Below are 23,413 nucleotides of genomic sequence, written 5' to 3'. Positions count from 1 at the left end.
CGTGCATACTTACACATACGTATATATGCATGCACACTCTCACGTGTCTAATGAAGTCTTGGAGCCACTGGTTCTCCCCCAGTGGCTCTAAGCACAGCCAGCTTCCTGGGGTAAACTGGAAACAATGGGAATTCTTCTTGGCTTCTGTGGACTTCAGCTGAGGCTGTAGGTGCTCACTTCTGATACTGCTTTCTAGCAAATTCTGGCACCATTTCGGTTTTGAAGGGTCTGGTAGAGAGTTCTAATGTTTTGACTTTCAGGTGATCCCACTTTAGCAGTCAGTTTTCAACCTTGGTGTGACTGGTTGGTGATTTTGTTTCTAGAGCAGTAACTCAGCACTTGTACTCTGACAGGTTCCAAGACCTCTTGGAGGTGGCATGTGTGAGGAAAAACACTTGTAAGCTCCAAAAGAGTTTTGAATTTTATTTTTCAGTTGCGGCACAGACCTCAGTCTAGGTTCAGTGAAATAAGTGGCTAAATTCCCATTGATTTACTGGAGGCTTTCTTGAGACTTCTCCATCAGTACTTCAGTTCAATTTGTTCTATTACATGCTTCGCTTCTTGTTGTACAGCACCTTCTTTTTAATTTTTAATTTCATAATACTTTGCATCTTTTGTCACAGTTTAGCCGGATAAAATCAATACACAGACAGCTCCAGAACTTTCCTTGTCCAAGCCAACATCACTCTTGCGCTTCTAGTCATTATCAGTACTCATTTAAGAAGCTATCAAACCTCACTGTCTCTGTTGAAGAGGTTAAATATTTTTTTTTCTGTATTGATTAACTTAACTGTTTTGAATAAATTTGACCGCCTGTGGCTACTGCTGACCCTAGATTCCTGCAGTACCTCCAAGCAAAATGCTGAACATAGCTGGCATTCTTGGTACAGCACGAGTGGGTGTGTTGGGAATTCGGGGGTGGTAGGACGAAGGACTGCAGTGTACATCCAGGGCAATCTTCTATTTGCAGGGGGAAAAAAAGTCTTATTCCATGTTAAATTCAATTGGGAGCACAGCGTTGAGAGATGAGGTCCCTCTCTCTGTGGTTATTTATGATGCGTTTGGCTCTGGGGCCTCCAACATAAGAAGGACATGGACCTGTTGGAGCGAGTCCAGAGGAGGGCCACAAAAACGATAGAGGTCTGGAGCACCTCCCCTATGAAGACAGGCTGAGAGAGTTGGGGTTGTTCAGCCTGGAGAAGGGAAGGCTCCAGGGAGACCTTACAGCAGCCTTCCAGTACCTAAAGGGGCCTACAAGAAAGCCAGAGAGGGACTTTTTACAAGGGCATGTAGTGATAGGACAAGGGGTAACAGTTTTAAACTGAAAGAAGGTAGATTTAGATTGGACATAAGGAAGAAATTTTTTGTCATGAGGGTGGTGAGACACTGGAACAATTTGCCCAGAGAAGTTGTGGATGCCCCATCCCTGGAAGTGTTCAAGGCCGGGTTGGATGGGGCTCTGAGCAACCCGGTCCAGTGGAAGGTGTCCCTGCCCATGGCAGGGGGGTCGGAACTAGATGATCTTTAAGGTCCCTTCCAACCCAAACCATTCCATGATTCCATCATGACCCTCAGTTTCTTGCTGATGTGGATGGTTCTGCATGAATTGGAAAAAATTCAGTGTACTGGGGGAAAAAAATTCGATGTAATTCTCTGGAATTGAGGCCTTAGTTAAAACAAGGGGATGGTAGGAGGTTTTAATTCATAGCCAAAAATGATAGGGAAATAAATGAGCTAGGGTGAGGGAACGTTACTAGGGTGAATTTTTTTGCTTCCTTTTGGAGCATCTGGTAATAGCTGCTATCAGGTCTGTTCTGAGATGTTATTTCCTGTGTTTTAATGAAAGTGCTTGTAGCAATGTGCAGGGTATTTTACTGAAGACTGGGCAATATTGCAGCAACATATTAATTTCTGTAATTTGACTTTTTGGTATTGACATGAAGTGTAAATACAACCATTTGGCCGTGCAGTTAAGTATGTGTGATGTCCTGTAGGAAAATTTCCTTCCAACTCAAGAGGAAATTCATTTAGAGAATTTTTGATTTAATACAGACGTAGCTGCCTTTCATGTGTATATGTATGAGCTTATTTAAGAAAAACCAACACTTGCTAATAAAAATCTAGGTCTTAAAACCTTAGGAATGGAGAACTTAGAACCTAAATGAGCATAGTTTGGGCATAGCAATATAGTTATTAATTAATCTGCAGCCTTATTGTTGCTATTTTGTTAAAGAAGACACTTTTAAAGTGATTGTCTTTTGAAAGAGCTTCCTAATCAAGCAGCTTTATTTATATTTTAAAATAAATTAAATAAATAAAAATCTTGGATTGATTTATTTATTTAATGAATAATTACCACATCAGACTTGTGAGCATATATTGTACTTCTTGGCTGTGTAATCACACATAAGCAGAAGTTATTACTAAGTAATATTTGTTGTTGGGGTTTTTTGTTGGGTTTTTTTTTTTTTTTTTTTTTAAACAGAGTAGAAATCCTGAGTGCAGTCCTACAGCGTGTAGTTCTTTGGATGTGATGTTTTGTCTGTAATTGTTGGAAAGGGTTTTTCAAATTAATTAATAATATTCTTGTGTGTTGCAGGATAAAATATGGCTAGATTTAAGGGAATAAACTTTTGAAGCTTATAGGATGGTTAAGGAAAGGTTTGCATAACTTAAGGCAAAGATGTAGTCAGCGCTGGTCTGAAGTCAGAGGTCATACTAAGAACAATGGGAAGTCATTGGTCCATGCAGAAAGCAAATGTATGATACAGGAGTAACATATCTAGCATATAAGTACCAAATTTCTTGTCATCCGATAGCCATCTTTGGAGTCTGCTCTTTAGGTGGTGGTTCTTCTGACCTTTCTGTAGCTAATGATTTTGTATCTTCTATCGTCCTAATTTCTCTTCTGTGGAAAGCATATTTTTTTCCCATTGTTGCTAGAATAGTTAATCATCATTTTCTCAGGAGAAGCTGCAGGATCTCTTTTACCGGTGGCCTCAAGTTCGTGGTTTTGTTTTTGTTTTTTAAAAGATACTAAAAGAATATGGATTAGATAAGAGGTTTTAGCCTCACAGCAGATCTTATGACACAGTAGGAAGATGTATACTTGGTTTTTGAAGATGATCAGAAAATTAATCTCATTCTTTTCATCAGGTTATTGCCTCATTAATAGATCTCCCTATCAGAGGTAGGGAATTGAGAAAATACTGCATAGCACTTGAACTGCAGTTTTAAGTAAAAAAAATTCATCTAAATATCTTTCTGCGAGAATTGTGAGACCACAGCTGCCGTATTTTTCATCCGCTTTAATTCCTAAAGAGATCAACCCTAGATGGTGGGTCAGCTAGCCAGCAAAGATGATTAATAAGGGAATAAGCTAAATAAGGAATTTTTTTTCTATTAGCTACTGGCTATTCTGAGCAAGAAATACTCCAAGTACTCGCTGACCCTGTTTTGTTAAAAAGAAAAAACAAACACACCCACACCCACACACCACCCCCCCCCCAGCCCTAACAGTTGTTATATTTGAGGTGATGGAAATGGGACAGGTCTGATAGTTACTTCTAGCAGTGGTTCTGCCTTAATTGTACTAAGCACATACATAATGATCTATTCCAAACCTTTCATAGGCTTGCGTAAGATCTTTGAGTGTGGGGAAAAAAATGTGATGTAATATTTTTTTAACTTTATTCTCCCTTTCCCCCCACTCCCTGCACCAGAATGACAGAGGCTTGTAAGGTAGCGGAGATGATCTCTTTTTACAGCTAAGCACCTATTGTGCAAAAAGTTTTGTATATGTTGTCCTGGTGTACAGAATCAGTATGACTTCTGTTAGTACACATTGCCTAAGTTAAAGGTTCTTCATTGTCTTTTAGCTGGCTTTGAAGCCAAAATTATGAGGTCTTGTAACAGCATCATTAAAATTGATTATGACTAAAACTGGAGGCTCAAGCCTTTTTTTCCTTCCTTATTTAGCACACTCATTTTAAGCATGCAGCCTGAGAGCTTGCCTGAGCTTTAATGAATGCAGTTTGGTCTCCTGCTGGACAAATTTTCCTATATAGATTTTCTTGTATATATGAAAATAATGTAAAAGAAATAGTATGAAACAACGCAGATGCGAGACAAAGACACCCTTCTAATGGCGTAATAAACCTGCAGCGTGAGTGGATGCCCAGGCTAATGCAAAAGCTGCGTGAAGGCCAGCAGTGCTGGCAGAGCGGTTGGCTAAGCAGGATGCTGAGAGGCAGAGAGTGCCAGAGAAGCCAAGCTGGCATTGCCGAGTGCCTTGTCCCATGGTGCCGTAAGCTCTGTGCCTTGCCCTGGAATGATGGGTATCAAGGATGCTCTAAGATGGAGCACCCTGTTGTGTGCAGCATAAGCTGGAAAGTACTGGAGAATATCAAGAAGGGTTGGGAAGAATTATACAGTGATAATAGTATTCAGAATAGGAGTGAATAACTGAAGTCAGTTACTGGGAGAGTTTGTACTTAGAGCATAGGTGATAATGCCTTTTTAAAGAGGACCTGACTCGCAAATTCAGATTTCACTTCAATTTTGCAGTGCACTTTTAATAACCTGCCTTCATTCAGGCAGAGTTACAAGCTAAGGCTGAGTGTGGCTCCATTTTAATTTATCCTGGTTTAGCTAATGCTTTGTGAAATTATTGTCTTAATGGTGGGAAAGTACATCTCTTGGGAAACGTGAACAAAGGACTACGTTGTTGGGAAAACTGTGTCTCTGGTTTGTGGAGTTCTTGAGTTGAGCATATGATGTAATATTTTAACATCATCTTGTGAGAGGGTGTATTGCGTTTTTGTTTGTGTCCCTATTTCTTCTGCAACGACTTATCCTGTTTTGCTGGGTTTGACCTGTTAATGTATGTGCAGAACAGGAGGTGGAGAGAGAATAACTAAAGAGCATGCTTGTGCCCTGGAGGAGGAAGGATGACTTAAGCTAAAATGCTGCCTCCATATCCCATGGGTATGATATGTGGTAGAGTGACTGGATCTCCTGCATTATTCATTGCTGCTGGCTTCTGCTGTGATGTGGGTGTTTATCACATGAATAGTTGTGCTGTGGGTTGCTGCAGAAAAGGTGTGTGTGACCTGAATACTCATCACCCACAGGTCTTTCCCTAAGTGACAGATAAAACCTGGTCTCAAGTATGGTATGTCTGCTAAGAAGTTGAATCATTTGGAGATGTTTTTCTCTCAGACAGAGATGAGAGGAGCATCTTTAGTTGCTTCTAACCCTCATTGTTGGTCTCTGTCACATGTATCAGCATGATTTTCCGGGCTTTCAATTCCTTCCTTAAAATTTGATGCCTGTGTGAAAGTAAGTTTTATTCTTAACATGTATTTGGAAATTTGTTCAGCTAGCTAAGTTGTACCCCATTGTGCTAAGAATAAGATTTTTTTGAGAGAAATTCCAGGCTGCTTTGTTTTCAAATATTGATTCAAGTTTCTTTCTTTCCACTTTTAAATTTTTATTATTATTATTATTAACAACTCAGCTGCTTGAGTGTTTTTAAAATATGCTTATTTTGCTGCTGAAGTGCTAACAGCAAATTGTGCATTGGGCTTTTGCGAGCTCTAAAGCTTGGGTCAGGAGGGATGAGCAAACAGAAAATATGGCTTGATTGCCATCCACTGGGGGGAAAACATGCTGCAGTGGTACTCGGACTGTGCTTGAAGAGTTGCTGTTGAGCGATACATATCCCTATGTAGATCGTACTGTGCTTTTGGTATGGTAACTCAGAAACTATCAGCCTCAGCCCAGATGTTTGCTCAGACAGTTTTGTAATAGGAGCTACTTGTCTGGATCTTGTGGCGAGTCATGATGGCAGTGATGCTGAAAGCTGGAGAGAAGGGGTGGCCTTAGGGACGGAAAGGGGGGACGCGATGCTTAGTTGTGCTGCTTGGGAATGCTCAGCACGCTGCAAACCACCTGCCCGGGAGCGTAGGAGCTGTGTTCAGGATGTTTCTATGCTCTCCTCTTCTTCCATTGGCGTTTGCATGTTGGATGCATGTGTGCTGAGACCTAGCACCAGAACAGCATTTGTCTTTCTGGAACAGCTCCTTGCCCTGGCTAGCTGGGTCACCCTTAGGAAGCTGAATTATTAACCAGTGGAAATATCAACTCCCTCAGGCTATAAGGGTAGGATATTTCCATAAATATGTAACTATAGAAGCAGAACATGAATCGAAGCGGGTTTTTTGGGGTGCACAATCTGACAGGACCAGGTGAGCTGGAGCCAGTGCTGTGCAGTGGGAGATGTCAGCCTCTCTGAGGCTAAAGATGAATTCTGCTTTAGTGTCAACCCAGTGCTTTTCTTGCTTCTGCCTTGGTGTCTGTGCAGCACAGCTCAGCAAGTGGTAAGACTTGAGAAAAGCAGTAAGTCCCGCAGCCAGAGGACCAAAGTAACACCCTGGTGTTCGGGAGCCATCACTGGCAACATGGAGGTCTGTGTAAATGATTTGAGGGCAATGGTGGGGAGTATTTGCTAAAATGAAAATACAGATTTTGTCCAGACTGGCATGAAAGAAAAGTTTCTTATATCTTCCCCTCCTGCCTCTCTCCCCCCGCCTGAACCCCCTTCTGTGCAAGACTTTAAAAGGAAAAACCAAAAAAGTACCTTCCAGTATCTATTTTGAACATTTTAAATAAAAAGAATCACTAAAGTGAAGGGGACAGACTTGGGTATCATTCATAAATATCAAGACTTTCCCTCCTTACAGTCTTTTCTGTAGTGACCCCATGGTCAGCATGTGTTGTGGGGAGGCAGAAGACCCATGCCTGCGTACCTTGTTGGCCCAGGAAGACCTGACCCATCTTCTGCCCTTTCCAGTAAGGTGTCCAGAATATGCTTTTTAACATGGAAGGGGAAGAATGGGACTCCTCCTGCAAATAATGGATAACCAAATCTCTTCAGTTTTGTTGGACTTCTCAGAGTTCATAAATATAAAACAGTGCCATGTGCATTTCAGTGTTTTAGCCACTAATTGTGAAATAAATGCTTCTTCCTGATCTTAAAAAAATTGTGCTTCAGAAATTGAGAAGGTAAAATACCGTCTAAGTGATGCTATTTTCCTTTTGGCCCTCTGGGGCAGTAAGTGAATTAACGTCTAAGATGCTTCCTTCTGTGGATTTGGCAAAAATTGCTGTCAAAGAAGGTAGGATGCAGTCAAAGAAAGGTAGATACTAAAAGCATCAGGGAATTCTTGAGGTGGTGACAGCAGCCTTCACCACCACCCCAGTTTAATGAGTCTTTTACCCTTCATTATGTTATGAGAGTCCTCCAGGTCTCTCAAGTTGAAATGCAACTTGTTAATACACCTAGCAGGTTTGGTTTTTTGGTTGTGGGTTTTTTTTTAAGAACGTAATTTGTTGGCTTGTTTTTTTCTTTTAAACTGTTTCCAGACTAAGGCCCCTAGAAACCTCAGAACAAAACTCAGCTCTTCCTTCTCTCCTCCTTTTGGAAACAAACCCCAGCAGCCTGGGTTCTCAGGGCAGTTGCATGAGGCTCACCAGGAGGCTGGCTGATGCACTGGAGTTAGAAACTGGTAATGTGCTTTCTAGAAGGGAAGAGAAAAATTTGTCTCTAAAATAGATGACCATGCTGTACTTATTCATTATTGATGTTATGCTGGACGACTTCTTTTTTCTATTTTTAAATTGGAGGAAGAGGTGGAAATCTTAATGGAGGAGTGGGTGGGATCATGTGATTCCTGTTTAAAAGACAATTTAAGGCAGAGTCCCCAGTCTGATAATGTAAATGCAGCACACCTGCATGTATGTGTGTGCCTAGAGAAAACTGCAGTATGAAAACTGTCACCAGTTTTGTACTGGTATCAGTTCACTCATCTCTGTGTGATGAGTACTGTACATATGTAATATCCTCAACCTCATACATAAGTTCATAACTGTGCTTCTATTTTAAAAGTGCAAGAATTCAGAAATCTGTAGTTATTTTTCCCAGAGCAACTGGATTCCTGCCGACTTGGATGTTACTGATTTTACACCCTTCCATCCTGCTCAACACGGGCAGGTTTGGAGCCTGTTAGCAATATATAGCCATTACTATAAAGGATACAGGAGGAGTCCTCCAGAGTGATGTGATCCTTAAAATTTGTATTCCATGATGCAGATAGGTGGGTTTATTTTCCTACAAAGCAAGGTTTCGAAGTGAAGAAGTGGAAGACTATCTGTTGTTGTCCTTGGAGAGATGTGCCACCCCCAAGCCCAGGCTGACTGCTCTCTGCTGGGGCCATCTGAGAAGCAATTTCTAGTGGTGAAGGGGGAAGAGTTGGTGAATATTTTTTTTTTTTGTGTCACTTTTTAGATTAAGTGGATTTAAATCTCAGTAGTTCAGTTTAAGTCAACAGAAGCATCTGAGAACCTCGCTGGTGCAGGTTTTTTTCCAATTTAAGGGCAAGAACAAAAATGTAATGCCGTTGCTGAGGAACACACCATTTATATAGTGTGTACTTCAGGAAAGGAGAATTACTGAAGTATAAAACCTATTTTGGTACTGAATGACTCCAGTTGAAATTTGGCTATTGGAAACCTGCCTCTTTTGTATTTAACCTAAACTTTAAAGTTCCTTACTAAGAGCAAGGAGGTTGGAAAGGAGAGCAATCAAGCCTGCTAACCTTCTTAGCTCTTGGCAGGAAGCCACCAGGCACAAGCACAGGCTGCAGTGGAACAAGAGGAAGAAATCTGCAGTGGTTCCTAGCTCGGTAAATTCCTGGTAAACCTCAAGAAAGTAGCTATGGTCTGAGTTTAGACATTACAAATCTGTGGGGAGTCTCTATTGGGTAGATGTCTTTGTCTATTTTGAGAACTCTACAAAAGAAAGTTTTTTTCTAGCATCTCAACAGGGCTGATAACTCCCAAATGTTTTCCTTGCTGGCTGGGGTTTTCTGTTTGGTTTTATTATTTCTAACTGAAATTCTGTGATGTGTCCAAGATCAGGTTGCATGCTGGCACCTGTGAGATCACTCGTTTCTGAGGCTAGCTGAGGACTAGATCGCAGGTCTATGTCCCATGGAAATCCAAATACCCGGGAATATCTAATCCCACTTTAGGTATACGTAGCTATCACCCCATCTTTGCAAAAGTAGTAAATAGGGACGATTTAATTTTTTAAAGTCACACCTAGTATTACCTCAATCAGCCAGTTGTTTATTTCATTAATTGTAACAGTATGTTCCTACTTTGTCATCTGTGGGCATAAACATTTGCTAATTCATTTTCTAAGAAGGGTATCAGTGCCTGCATGCTATTTGCCTTCCAATTTACTGCTTTTAATAAAGTCCTAAATGAATTATTCTTGCTTGCATAGGTCTGGGAGACTGAGCTTGGTGCACTGTTGGCTGGCTGAGCTTTTCTTTGAAATATTAAGATTTATAAACAGGAAGGGAAAAAAGTTCCTCTCGTCATCCCCAAGTTGTTTTCAAGTCTGCCAATTTTCAAGGCAGGCAACATGGTAAAAATATGGGTGGAGAGGCGGACATGTTCTGCAGGACACAGAGAAAGGGAAGGACACTCAGGGTGGGGGAGAGATTCTCAATTGGGAAATAGAAAATGTTGGATGTGCGGTAGCACAGTTTCCGAAATGTATGTCATCAGTGTTAATATCTCTTTGGATACAAGGTCAAATGTCTCTTGTTGAAACTGTTTTACAATTTCCTATCTGCTGTTTTGTTGGAGAGCTTGGTCATTCCTATCTTGGAGACCTGTATTTTGTATTTCAGGCTTTCCTGTGATCTCAGAACTGGCAGCTGAGCATGTCTTAGTTTGAATCAAAATATTGTCTTGTTTCAGGTGTAAAATGCTTTTTGAGTGTTGCCTATTTTTTTTTTTTCATTGAATTAACTACTGTTTCTGTTGGACTTACGCTAGGCTTGGTTTAGGGCAAATTAGGTTTCATATATAGGTTGAAGAGGGTTAATTATAAAAATGGCCGTGTCAGCACAGACAGATGCATCGGTTTGTCTGTCTCAGGAAGAAACTCCTTAAAATTATTTGAAAAAAAACTAGCATGTATGCCCAGTCTGTGGAGAAGTTTGGGGTCTCAATACTTAACCCAGAAAGTTTTGTTTATATAAAACCTGTGAATCTCAAACAGAAGGAAATCACTAGTTTCTTGGCTTTACTGGTATGAAGGTGTTAAGGTGTGTTTTCTTTCTCTCCCTCTTCTTTTTTCTTTCTTGAATATTGAAATCTGATTGTCTGATACAAAAGTCCACAAATGTGCCTGCTAAATTGGGTTAGAATATTAGTTTAATGAGCACTGTTCTGTTTTCTTTCTGCCCTCTTGAAGATTTTTTTTTTTAAAGTGCAGTTTCATTACTGAAATGAAAACGAGTATGTTTTCTTGATTTCTTCAAAAAGCTTTAGATTTTAAAATTATTTATCATCTGGCTTACAAAAAGGTCTGTTTTCAAGTTTATAAATGACAAATATGATTTTTAATGAGAACATTTTTAGCTCTCTTAAATTATCTGTTCTGTCTCAGTACTTTCTAGGATTTATAGTTCTTGGTTTTCTGTTAGAACAAGAACGAGAAGGAACAAATCTCTTTTCAAAATGGAATATAATTTGGCTTGATTTAGCCTGGTTTTTGCTTTAACAAAGAAAAAAAAAATTTAAACTTTACAGCAGATGAGATTTGTTTCTGTGGTCTTGCGTATTTATTTTCTCCAGATGGGAGAACAAATATAAAGTTGAATAATACTTTGAATCCTAGAACATAGTTTGACTGACAGATCTGTTGCCGCTGATGGAGTATCTTTTGATGGGGAGATAACCTCGCTTCTGTCACTGTGTGGCAACAATCCCAATATATTTTTCAGTACCAAACCCCATAGCATTAATGTAATTTAATTTATCATTTAGCAGGGCACAGAATGGTTGGGGAATGACTGTGATACACCATGCAGACTTAGCAAAAATAAATTATATACTTGATGTCTACTGAACACAAGCATAATTGAAAAGATGATTTTTTCACTTTATTTTCTAAATTAAGTTATAAACATACTCTTTAGTGAGGACACTTTGCTGCTTTTTTTTTAACATGGGGCTCATGTCTATCATCTAAATTAATTTTCTTCTTGATATTCACTGTTTGTGCATGGGGAAAACTGCAGGTCTGTGATACAGTGCAGCAAGAGAGAGAATTTAAAGCATGCTTTTCAGTGTGTCTCTTACATGCCCGAGCTGTCATAGTCTGACAGCAGCTTGCAACACCTGCCCGGTTTGGGAAGATCCCTGCACTGTAATATACAGATCTTCTGTTCTGCTTTTACTTCTACTGCATGCGCATTGTTGAATGCATATGGGTTTTAAGGATTTAAACTGAAGGTGGTTGTTTGGGTTAGTCACTTGTCGTGCCTGTCTGATTTCCAGGCTCCTGCTGCCTTACTGGCTCCCACTGCCACAGAGGGAGACCATGTGGTTTTTTTTCTGGTAACCCTAACCTTTGCAAGCTCAGTAGTTTTCATTAATCCCTCCTTGACTCTTCGTAAATGAAAACTCTATGTGACTTGGTTTTGTTTTGCAGCTTGCCTGATTTCTGCAGCGACCTGAGGGGGTGCTGGTGCCCAGGACACTCACGAGCTGGGGAGAGTAAGTAACCTGCTCCGAGTCTGGGGATCCTGCGGCGGGGGGGCTCTTTCCGCACTTTTCTTGTCCCATGTCTCAAACACTGAAGTCTCAGATTTCTCCCAGCACAGAGGCGGGAAGCACCTGTATTTCTATGCAGTATTTATGTTGTTTATCATGATGTTTGTTAACAAAGATGCTCCAGCTCTTCTAGTACTCCAGCAAGGGCAGTTCTTGGTTTATCCATTCTTGCAGATTAGCTGTATTTGTGTGACTGTGGTGGGTTGACCCTGGCTGTGTGCCAGGTGCCCACCAAAGCTGCTCTATCACTCCCCCTCCTCAGCTGGACAGGAGGGAGAAAATATAACAAAAGGCTTGTGGGTCAAGATAAGGACAGTTTAATAAACTGAAAGCAAAGCTCGTGCATGAAAGCAAAGAAAAAAACCAAATGATGTTATTCTTTAAACTTCCCATCAGCAGGTGATGTCCAGCCACTTCCTGGGAAGCAGGGCTTCAGTACTTGTAGTGGTTGCTCCAGAAGACCAAAATGCCCCCCTTCCATCTCCCTTTACTTAGTTTTTATATCTGAGCTGACATTATATGGTATGGAATATCTGTTTGGTTAGTTTAGGTCAGCTGTCCTGGTTATGTCCCCTCCCAAGATCTTGCCCAGCCCTAGCCTGCCATTGAAGGGAGGCAAAAATGTTGGAGAGACAGCCTTGATGGTGTGCCAGCACTGCTCAGCAGTAGCCAAAACACTGGTTGTGTTATCAACACCTTTCTAGCTACTGATGCAGAGCACAGTGCTGTGAGGGCTGCTATGGGGAGAATTAACTCCATCTCAGTCAGACCCAGTACAGTGACAAAACACTACAACTTGCTCTCCCACCTCATGTGAGAAAAGGCTGTATGCAACAGAGGTGTTGCATAGTAGTGCTGTTCCTATGTGGTTTCAGCAATACTATCTACTAATGTGGGCACCCGTGTTGGATTTCGGTGTTCTGTGCAGCAGAAGTGCAGTCTCCTGTGATGTGTTCCAATGGTTCTGTGTGCATTTCGGAGTGGGAGGGAAGCCCACAGCAGCAGCTGCTTTGTGGCACCAGCTGAGGCCATCTATGTGGAGGGATTACCTGGTGGCACCCTCCCCAGCAGCCTCTGGCGCTGCGGCTTTTCCCTTCCTTCTCATGTGACCTTACAGACTGGCGATGTACTTCCCAGTACCTGGCAAGCCACAGGGCTTCTCATCTTCAGAAATAAGATATGTGAGACGTCTGGCATTGTCTGCCCACTGAAAAAGTGCTGTTAGCTGGAAGGCTTGGACTAAGCATGTCTGTAGGTTTGCCTGTGCCATATGAGCAGTTGTACTGGCAGAGCCCTGCAGAGAAACTGCACCGTTTGCTGGCAGAGGCAGGAAGTTTTTCCATCAGGGTTGCTGTTCCACCTTCCTGAAATGCAGCAGCACTGTTCTGGGCTTTTATTGGTGTGATCCTTGCAAGGGTGTTATTTTTATTCCTCCTAACTGATGGAGGTGAGCTGGCAGAGCTTTCAGATGTACACCAGCCTTGTAGCCACTGAGCGATTCTTACGCATGCCTCAAGTTCTTGCTTTACTTGTGGGGTGCACAGCTGCAACCTCTTATCCTGTAAGTTTCCTCTTTCTCTGGTTAGTTAAATGTAGAGAGGAGATAAATGCTACTACCTAGCTGAGACACTGATTGAGAAAATGATCTTTCATGCTGCATGTTACTTTTCCCAGAGAATTCCTTATGTACAAAGGACTTCTCTCATCCTGAAGAATTTCAGAGGTTTTATGGTTTGTTTGGGTTCCCCTGTCTCCACCCCCCCACCCAATAAAGGTGCACTGCAGTGAGACAAGATATTTCTTATTAAAGCAGTGCTTGCACAAAGAGAATGATGGGGCTCCAGCCAGAGGTAATATCATGTTGGTATGCAGTTGCATGAGACATGATTGTTTTAGCCAGCGCAGTAAGATGGCTCTTAAGGGCTTATGTAAGCGTTCAGGGTTATTCTTGGTCTTTGTGCTTTTCGTGGATGTTAATCAAGAAGACTTAGTGGTCTGTAATACACAGGAAGCTGGGCTAATGATGCAACTTTTCTTTCCAAGTTGTTTTTTAGTCTCTATACCTACTTGATAGAGCCTCAGTTCTTACATGGGAACCGAGCAGTGTTCTTCTAAAACATAGAATTGCCATGCAAATTATTAATTTGTATCATATATGAAGTCATTCTCATGTCTTTTTCTTCTCCCTTTCTCCCTCGCTCCCTTTCTCCCTAAGAGCCTGTAAGTCCTCTTGCTGTCCTGAGTCATTTTATGTGTTAGTAAGGGAGTCTCATAATTTCCCTTAAATAAGATTCCAGTCTTTTCCCTGGGGAAGAAGCTATTGGGTTGAGGACCTTCACCTTAATAGGACCAGTCACCCTTATTTATCTTACTCCTCTCTGTAGCCATGTCCAGTTCCCCAAAGCTCTGGCTATCAGAGCATCTTTAGGTGAATTGCTCACTGCATGATGCTTGGTGGGCCTCTGTTTTACTGTCAGGAAGCACTCTGCGAGAGCATGGTGCAGCCATTGGCCTGGCATTAGCTAGGCATCTTGCAGGCAGCTTTGTGAGACCATCCCTGCTAATCTTTAATCGGCATTCTCATGGCAGACTGCTTTGATGCCAAGCTGAGGGGAATGGTGCTTCAGTTGTTGTTTAATGTAGTTGAAACTCCTCATCCCAGCTGCTCAGGGAGGATACAGCTTGCCAGATCCTAGCTTTTCAAATGAAAAGGAAGGGTTACTCATTTTGTGATAACTGTGGGTTTTGGAGGTAATGGAGTTGGTGTGGGTTCAACTACCTGAGCGGCTATCACTGCTTTTCAGAGTCTTTTAGCAAGCCTTATAGTCAGGGCATGGGTGTCATGCTTGCAGTGGAGCTGGTGCTTACCACATTGTCTCTGAGATCACAGATGCTGTAGTGTAGGCTAGTTCTTTTCCAGATTTCACTGGATTAACACTTACATGTTTAACATGTCTACAGAATACATTTTAAAGGTGGAAGTCCATGCCAAGAACAAAATCTGTGTGGATGCAGCAATAGCTCAGGTTGTCCTTCAGGCCACATCAGCATCTTCCTCCATGCCCCAGTGGGTTCTCTGCTGCTAATAACAAGAGAGTTCAGTTTTCATGGCTGTTCCAGTATTTCTGCTGAGACTGATTTCTGTAGTGTGTGTGCTTCTCTGTCAGGGGTTGAACCAGAATTAATTTGTTTCACAGACAAGTAGAAAATCCATGGTTGCTCTTGCCTCAGGATGTACTTGTATTGGTGACCCCTCTTTAGTAAAACAGTTTCTTATTAAGAGTCATTTAAAACTACAAAGCAGTGCTACGAAGCAATGAGCTTGGTTGAACCTGAACTTCAGGTCCAAGTGTGGCCCAGAACACAGATGCTCTGTGATACTTCGTAGGGAGCTGGTAGGAGATGAGTTTAATGGGTCCCATTCTAATTGACCTCAGTTCAGGCTGTTTTGGTGCTGAAATCATACGAGATCATCTACAGTACTTGTTGCTTGGCAAATAAGGTTGCAGTACCTCCATGGTAGCTCCCCAGTAGTGTGCTGCAAGCCCTCTTCTGTGGCTCAGCAGAGGCTATCAGAAAGTTCCTGCTATGTTATCATCACTTAGGACTGGAGAGAGTGGCTGCTTATTTGTGGAAGATGTTATTCACAAAATCAGGCTAATGCTCTGGTGCCTGATTTGGTTAATGATAGTAATAGGTTGTGAAGGAAACCCTGGAGGAACTTCTCAAATTGCAGCAGGTGAATGGAATAGCCTGTGCTTCTGCTCCCAGTGTTGTCATCATTCATCATCACCTTTTGCCACTGGTAACAGCAACAGAAGATGTAGTACTGGGTAGTGTAGGACATGGTTCAGCCTTTTTTACTACCTTAGTATATCATACTTTCAAAGAGAGATAAATTTCTTGGTATATTGATAGCAATTGTCCTTGCAAACCAAGGACGCAGTTCTTGCCTTGGGGGAGGTTGTTGTGGAGAGGAGAGACCTGAAAAGAAATAATTGAATCTTAGCTGGTTGTTTGTCTGGAGCTAGTAGTTTATTGTCCACAGACTTGACTCATTTGTGAAAAAATGGAAAATGCTACCATGAGGTAGAAATAAACAGTATTTTAGAAAATGTTAAATAAAATTGCTTTTTTAATGGGGTATTGCAATATTTAACGTGATTGTTCGTGGCTCAGTTAGGATTAGGAAGCATCAGTGACAGCATGAAACTCTGTTCTGATTATTCTGACAGATGTTTAATTATTAAAAAAACTGGTTTTTCCTAAGAATAAGTTCTTCCATCAAGAAAAGTGGAACTCTTATGTGATAACTGCAGATAATGAACCATATCTTGACTTGTGACTCAGTTAATAAATTTTTCTTTTTGGATGCTGAGAATCCTTTCCACTGCATTGTTGCAGAAAAACATGGCACGTGGCATATTAGCTTAGGAACAATTTACACTGTATTGCAGCAGTTGTCAATATGATACGGGTTGTGAATGGAGAGGGAAGGTGGTACCCAGGAACATGCTTATATTATTCTAAATGCACGTCACCATTAGCTTTGAGGAAAGAATCAAAAAGCCCCAACGACAGCCTGTCTCACAACAACTCTTCTGTTTATGCAAGTGATTTCAGTGACTGACGCTAGTATAAAACTGGCTTCAGATGCAGAGTGGATCATGTCCATATGTCATTCAATGTCCAAAAGGCTGACCAAATTTTTATCTCAGTGTGCTAGACGTGGGTTTCAAGTACTCTTTTAGTTAAATAAAACTACAAATTCTACGTTATGACTTCGCTGTCTCTTGTAGCCATTATTTTTGAGGGCAGGTAAGGCTAAACAAGTACTTTGACAAAACCTCCAATATAATTTCCAGTGTAATTACTACTTTGTTAACTTTTTCAGAAGTATTTCAGGATGACACTGGTACATTAGTCATGAGGTTTTGTTATAGAACTATAGAGGTAGTTTGTGTAGCTTCCTTCCAGAAAGACGTAAAAAACCTGTGGCTTTCTATTTCCTTATTTCATTAACTGATCCTAAAGTAGTATTTTTTTCCTATGATGCTGCAGAAATTACTCTTTCCAACATTTCATTGTTTACTAAAACGCTGAGGGGTTTTGTATGACTGATGAACAACTCTTTATTATCAGAGTTCTCTGTATCAAACGGCTCTGCCATAAAACCTGCGAAAGCTGGAAACAAAGGAGAGGTTTATTTAGTGTACTCTATTTGGATACTACAGCATTGTTGTCCATATGAGTTCCTCATGACTTTCAATTTATTTTTCCTTCATATCCCTGTGGGTTAAAAAGTAAAACAAAACCCCAGAGGGCTGAATTGTTTTCTTGTCAAAAATGTAAATGAGTTGCTTGCTTCTTACAAATAAGACTTCAGTCCTTCCTTCAGTTCCGCAGCAAAAGAAACGTACTGCCTATCTTGCTAGAGCTGTAGCTGTTGTCCAGTTTATGGCAAATTGAGATGTTCAGACACATGCTTGGTAACTGCACCTAGAGAAGGGGGCTTTTTAAGGGGAGAAAAAGTAGTAGAAATTAAAATCCTGAACCATACCTCAGAAATAGTTCATCTCCTTTCAGTCATTCCTGGTTTTGACTGCTTCAGAGAAATAAGAAGGCCAAGAAATTGTGTAGAAGGCAGAGTGAAAAATCTGTTCACAAAGTTTCTTCCAAATCCTATTAGATGAAAGCCATCTTATCCTTTGAAACTTGATACCCCAAACCTTAGGTGTTTGGGTTTGGTGGTGTGGGGTTTTTTTGTTTGGTTGGTTTTGTTTGGTTTTGTTTGGTTTGTTCTGTGGGTTTTTTTTGTTTTGTTTTGTTTTTGTTGTTGCCTTTTTTTAAAAAAAACCCACCACCTTTGTACTCTGGATTTCTTGTTATTCACTAACCATGCAGTTTTATAACCCTGCTGGATTTTTGTCCAGATATGGTTGTTCAGATTTGCGATAACCTCTTGGTGAATTCCACAGAAAAATTGTCAATGCTCTTTTTTTAACTAAAAAACAAATCCAAACCCAAACAAAACCCCACTACATTAGAGAAGAGTATCTCCCATTCAGATGCTTACCCCCATCATATTACACAATTCATAACTTTCAAGATGATTTTGTTGGATGATTTTATACCCTTTTGGAAGGCCATGCTTGGATCACCTTTCTCTGATGCTAGGTATATTCTAATTTCCAGCCTAAATTTAGCAACTACTGCTTTACCTGCACACATTATACTTTAAAGTTTTTTTTGCTTCTCTCAGCCTTTTTTCTGCTGTAAGCCAAACCCTTAATATCCTTGTACAGGACAGAAATCTGGTACCTTGATTATCTTCCAATTTCCTGTGTTTTCCATTAATCCCTGGTGTGTGAGGGACCAGATGCTACTGGGCTGTTTCAGATGAGGTCTGGGCATTACCTCGCACGATGGTGACAGTGTTTTCCTAGCTCTGCAGGAAAGGCTGTAACCAGAGAACATATTTGCCTTCCCCTGTGCATGCATCACACTGGGAACTCAGAGAGCAGGTCAGTGCCCTGCTGATGTAGCTGGGTCTCTTTCTTCCATCATATCCTAACATTTGCATCACAGCCGAACACTGACAGCAGAATTTCTTGGCGATTCCCTGAATGAATGACCTTGTGCTGTGTGTTACTTCACTTAATTACATCTCTATTATGTTCCTTCTCAGCATCCAGTTTTTCTGTTGGTGATTCCATCTTTCTCCTTGCAGCAGAGCATCCAAATTTTGTCAGCAGCAGCTTTCAGTAACACCTTTTGTGACAAGATCATTAATGATAATATTAATTGAAATTTCCTTTTTATCATCTGACGTTTTCCACTCTTTTGGTTAATTTGTATCTTCCCATCTCCCCTTATTGTGTCAAAAAGAGAAGTTCCCATTTCACTTCCACTGAACCATTTATTTGGATCTTTCCTTGTCTTCCCTCTTGTTAACAAAACTAACATTTTGTGCTTCCCTCAATGCATCAAAGCTCCTGTACAATAGCTTTGGTAATTGTCTGTTCCCTAAGTCTTCCTGGTTTTATGGTCTCTGAAAAATACTTGAAGATACTTGGGCTTGTCTGGGCTGCTGAAGTTAGCATACTGCATCTGAGATGAAAATCAAGCATGGAGGAAGCTTGTGTTAGTGTCTTACAGCCTTCCATTGCCACAGATAAAATAACATTTTGTTAAAGTAACAGTTTGCTTCAGCATTGTTCCTCTGCTGTGAATTGTAAATTGTATTTTAGCTGGTTGTCCAATGGTCAGGAAGCAGTTACGCACACACACACACGAAATATATATAAAGTTTTTTATATATTTATATATAAATACATACATATTTATATAATAAATGTATATTTTAATATATATTTATATATATAATATGATAGGGTAAACTTTTTTAGAAGAATCTCTACATTGAAGTTTCAAAATCCAACCTGCACTACATTTGTTACTGCATCTGCTACCACCAGATCCCCAAGGAGCAGCAACAGCTAATGCTGTGACTGTTGCATTGCAGACTGGGGATATAATGTGCTTGGGTTAAATAAAAATAGGAAACTCTGATGACAGGAGGAATGAGTAATAAGATACGAACAGAACTGTTGTGATTTTGTTTTGGTATTTTGCTTTCAAGATAGAAAGAGTGGAGGCTGCTTGGGACAGTGATAAGGAAAGTCACAGAAGGTATCTGCTGGTGGTAGAACAACTGTTCCAGAAGGAACTCTTTAAAGAGATACCAGTGCAGGTTTTTTTGTATTGCTTTACAATTCTTTTCTTCTGTCCTAACACCCTGGAAACCAGCTGAGCTCAGCTTGTCTTTTGCTCAGCTTGTCTTTTGAGGGCTTTCTAGTAACCATGGGAGTTAGAAACAGCCTTGGCTTGTAATCCTGGTCTTCTGGCAGTGGGTGGGTTCTGCTATGCTCACTGCTCCTGCAGAAGGGTAAAACACGGAGTGTGGATTAGATCATTGTTGTGGTTTAAGCCCAGCCGGCAACAAAGCACCACCAAGCCGCTTGCTTACTCCTCCCCGCCACCATGGGATGAAGAGGAGAAAATATAAAGAAAAGTTTGTGGGTCGAGAACAAGGACAGGGGAGGGATCACTCACCAATTATGGTCACGGGCAAAAAACAGACTCAACTTGGGAAAAAACCAAAATCAACTTAATATACCGATCAAATCAAAACAAGGATAATGAGAAGTAAAACCAAATCTTAAAACACCTTCCCCCTCGCCCCTCCCTTCTTCCTGGGCTCAACTTCACTCCTGATTATCTCTACCTCCTTCCCTCCAGTGGTGCTGGTGGACGGGGAATGGGGGTTGAGGTCAGTTCATCACACGTTGTCTCTGCTGCTCCTTCCTCCTGTGGGGGAGGACTCCTCACTCCTCCCCTACTCCGGTGTGGGGTCCCTGCCACGGGAGACAGCTCTCCACGAACTTCTCTGACATGGGTCCTTTCCATGAGCTGCTCCAGCGTGGGTCCCTCCCATGGGCTGCAGTCCTTCAGTCACAGCCTGCTCCAGCGTGGGCTTTCCCATGGAGTCACAGCCATCGTGGGGGGCATCCCCCTGCTCCGGCGTGGGCTCCTCTCTCCCGGCTGCAGGTGGGCCTCTGCTCCCCCGCTCCCCCCACGGTCTGGGGGACACAGCCTGCCGTCTCACCAGGGCTGCAGGGGCATCCCCTCCTCTGGCACACCTCCTCCTCTCCTTCCTCACCGACCTCGGTGTCTGCAGAGGGGTTTCACGTTCCACTCCCCTCTCCACTGCAAGTTTCCCCCTCTTAAATACATTGTCCCAAAGGTGCTACCACTGTCGCTGATGGGCTTGGCCTTGGCCAGCGGTGGGTCTGACTTGGAGCTGGGGAAGCTTCTAGCAGTTTCTCACAGGCCTGCAGCCCCTCCCCTGCTACCAAAACCCTGCCACACAAACCCAAACCAATCATTTAGATGCAAAAGGGCAAGATGGGTAAACTGGGAATTTTTGTCTTGAGTAATAAAATGAAGTCATTCTCGTAAGTTTTGTGTTTCAGTATTTAATGGAGGACACCAGCTAGATGAAGAAGGTGGTGGTTTTGTTTTTGTTTTTCTGCCTGAACAGTTGATGAACGTTTTTGGTTTAGCAGATAGAGCAGTTTGGAGAGAGAAGCTGTAGCTCATCCCATTAGTTAATTGAGAGCTGGCAAACATAGAAATTACGACATTTTTCTGGAGTTTCTGGTTCTGTTTTGTCTTGGCTTCGGAATTTTGCATCCATTCTTGAAAGGACAGCAGCAACATTGTGTTCATTCCTACAACATATGGTGGGGGGAAAAGTGGAGAGTAGTGATGAAATGCTGTAACAGAAAACCTAGCTGTACTTGAAAAGCTTCCCACAGAAGACAAAAGCACAGTGGCATCTATAACTTAGGAAGAAATAAGCACCTTCTCATTCAGAATTACTGCTGTTAGCTGACAGTCAGCTTTGAAAAATGATTTTCACTGATCTTGGTGTAAATGAGATTCCAAATGCATCACTGCAATTCTAAATATCACCCTCTTGTTTTAGGCTTTACAGGAAGATCTGAGTTACCTGGCAATGATTGCTTTGATCGTGTAATGCCTTTGCACTCCAGCACAGCTCCACAGCTTGCCAGGCTTCCTTTTGGTACGCAGCCCGACCTCGCTGCAACCCCAGAGGCTCAAAGCATGGCAGTAGTGGTCTTGTCAGCCTTAACTTTGAACTTTTTGTGTGTGTGTGTGCAACTTTATTTCTAACTTGACAAATCTCCCCACAGAGCAAGTAAAATTGAGATCGTTAGCTGGTGTCAATTCAGATAGCTGCACCAGAGTGAATGAAGTTATCTTGATTTATAAGAAACTGCAAATATTATAGATAGTGTTTTTCTTTGTGTTAAAATATATATGGACTGCATATTTGCACATAAAATGTCCTGATGCTTTCTTTTACTGTTTGGTTGAACAAAATCTGCATTAAGGTAACTTAATGTAGAATAAATAAATAAAAAAAATAGGTGTGTTTTACTGAGAAAGTATGTATTTGTCTGTGCAGGGTAGTAGGGTCAGGGGACCATGAATGACTTGAATTCAGCTTGGTCTATATGATCTGGCTGCAGAAGTACTGAATGCTAAATTTTTTCAAAAACCACGTTTTTGATGAGTTACAGACTCTTATGACAAAGCCTCAGATATGAATTAGGGACACCGCAGGAATTTTGTCCAAGTGACTAACACTACTGATGTCCCCCAGAACAGAGTGGGAAATAACATCCATCCCCTCATAGTGTATGGGAACCTCAACTAAGTGGGCAGGTGACACAGTACCTGGAAAAGACAACCAGGAATAAGAAAAACCCTCATGAAGGACCTCTCAAAAATGGGGAAGAGGGAAAGCATCCAAATGGGAACTTGTTAGGGGGGAACTTAGAAGCACAAAGGCAGCCCAAAAGTGTACAGGACAGAGAATTACAAGCAAGCATGATGGCAAGAAAAAAGAATTTGAGTAGTGTGAATTTGTTGGAAGGAGAAATGGTGGAGTTGCCAGGCTTTTGAGGCAGGGCAGGGCTTTCCAGGTCTCTGAGCATGCCTGGTATCTGGATTACACTGCATCTCAGACAGGTCCAAGTGTGGTAAACCCATGGTGAGTGCAGCAGAGCTGGAGTGCAGGTAGGACATCCCCTTGGCCATGGGGTTGGGGTTGTCTTTCTGGTTCCCAAAAGGCTTTTATCCTGTGCCAGTGAGCGGGGATGACGGGGAGCGAGTCCTTCAGTGAGCAGGGCAGCTTCCTGCCTCTCAGCAAAGGCAAGCAGTGGGAAAGCATAATCTCCTGGACGTGAGCACTCCCAGACAAAACTGGATAGGTCTCTTGGGTAACAGAAAACTTAAAAAAACAAAACCACAACATCCCCCCCCCCAACCCCCCCCAAAACCCCCAAACCAAAAACCCCAACCCTGAAATAACAATACCTTTTTTTTTAAAAAAAGGTGATAGTTATTAGATAAAGAATAATGGATATGAATCATTAATGACCTCAAAAAAGGTCACACTCTCCATGATAGAAGATATTTGGCTAGTAGACAACGTTATGCTTTCTCCAATAGGCAGTTTGGCTTGATAGATCAGCATCCGATAGCTGTTCCCAGCACTGAAAATTAATGTGCTGCCTCTGTATGTGCATCCAGAAATCAGCAGCACAAATTCCTAATGGCCTGGCTGCACATTTTGCTTGCTTGTTTAAATTGTATTTTGGTTATGTTGTCCTACAGGTGATACTTTGCGTGGCTGCAGGCAAAGTGAGAAGCAGTAGTTGACTACGGGAAGCATATTTGCACTATATATGCAAATATGTACATATCTATACAAAATTTATGTTTATATACAAATACACATTCTTATCTCAAAATGAGTCATCCACCAGCCTTACTGGCTGATTTTTTAATTTATTTATTTTTTAAAATCAGCCTCTTTCAGTGTCTGAACCCTTTGGTATAGTGGGCCTATTTTGTGTAGGACCTGTGGCCCCTGTTTGTTTTTAAAACAATGCAAGGCATTCCTCTTACCGATTCCCTCCCTAGCTGTGCTATTTCCTGGTATTCAAAGCAAAACTTTAAAGGTGGGATTGTGTTGTTTGTCAGAATATCACCCAGAGAGTACTGGAATGTAATTTCTTGAGTAGGTGTCCCTTGAGAAACATCATGCAATAACCTTTTTTCTTTC

The 23,413-nt window shown here is 41.5% G+C and overlaps 1 protein-coding gene across 9 annotated transcripts in view; it reads left to right on the top strand.

The window, feature by feature from the left end:
- APBB2 (amyloid beta precursor protein binding family B member 2) overlaps positions 1–23,413 on the top strand; it is a 208,221-nt gene that overhangs the window by 59,340 nt on the left and 125,468 nt on the right. For all 9 annotated transcript variants that reach the window (XM_075024851.1, XM_075024926.1, XM_075024897.1 and 6 more), the window contains exon 2: positions 11,573–11,637. The gene's annotated coding sequence lies outside the window, so the exon portion shown is untranslated. The remainder of the gene's footprint in view (positions 1–11,572; positions 11,638–23,413) is intronic.

The sequence above is a fragment of the Buteo buteo genome, chromosome 1 (assembly GCF_964188355.1).
Source record: "Buteo buteo chromosome 1, bButBut1.hap1.1, whole genome shotgun sequence".
Lineage (NCBI taxonomy): Eukaryota > Metazoa > Chordata > Aves > Accipitriformes > Accipitridae > Buteo > Buteo buteo.
This window is presented reverse-complemented; position numbering and strand designations above follow the sequence as displayed.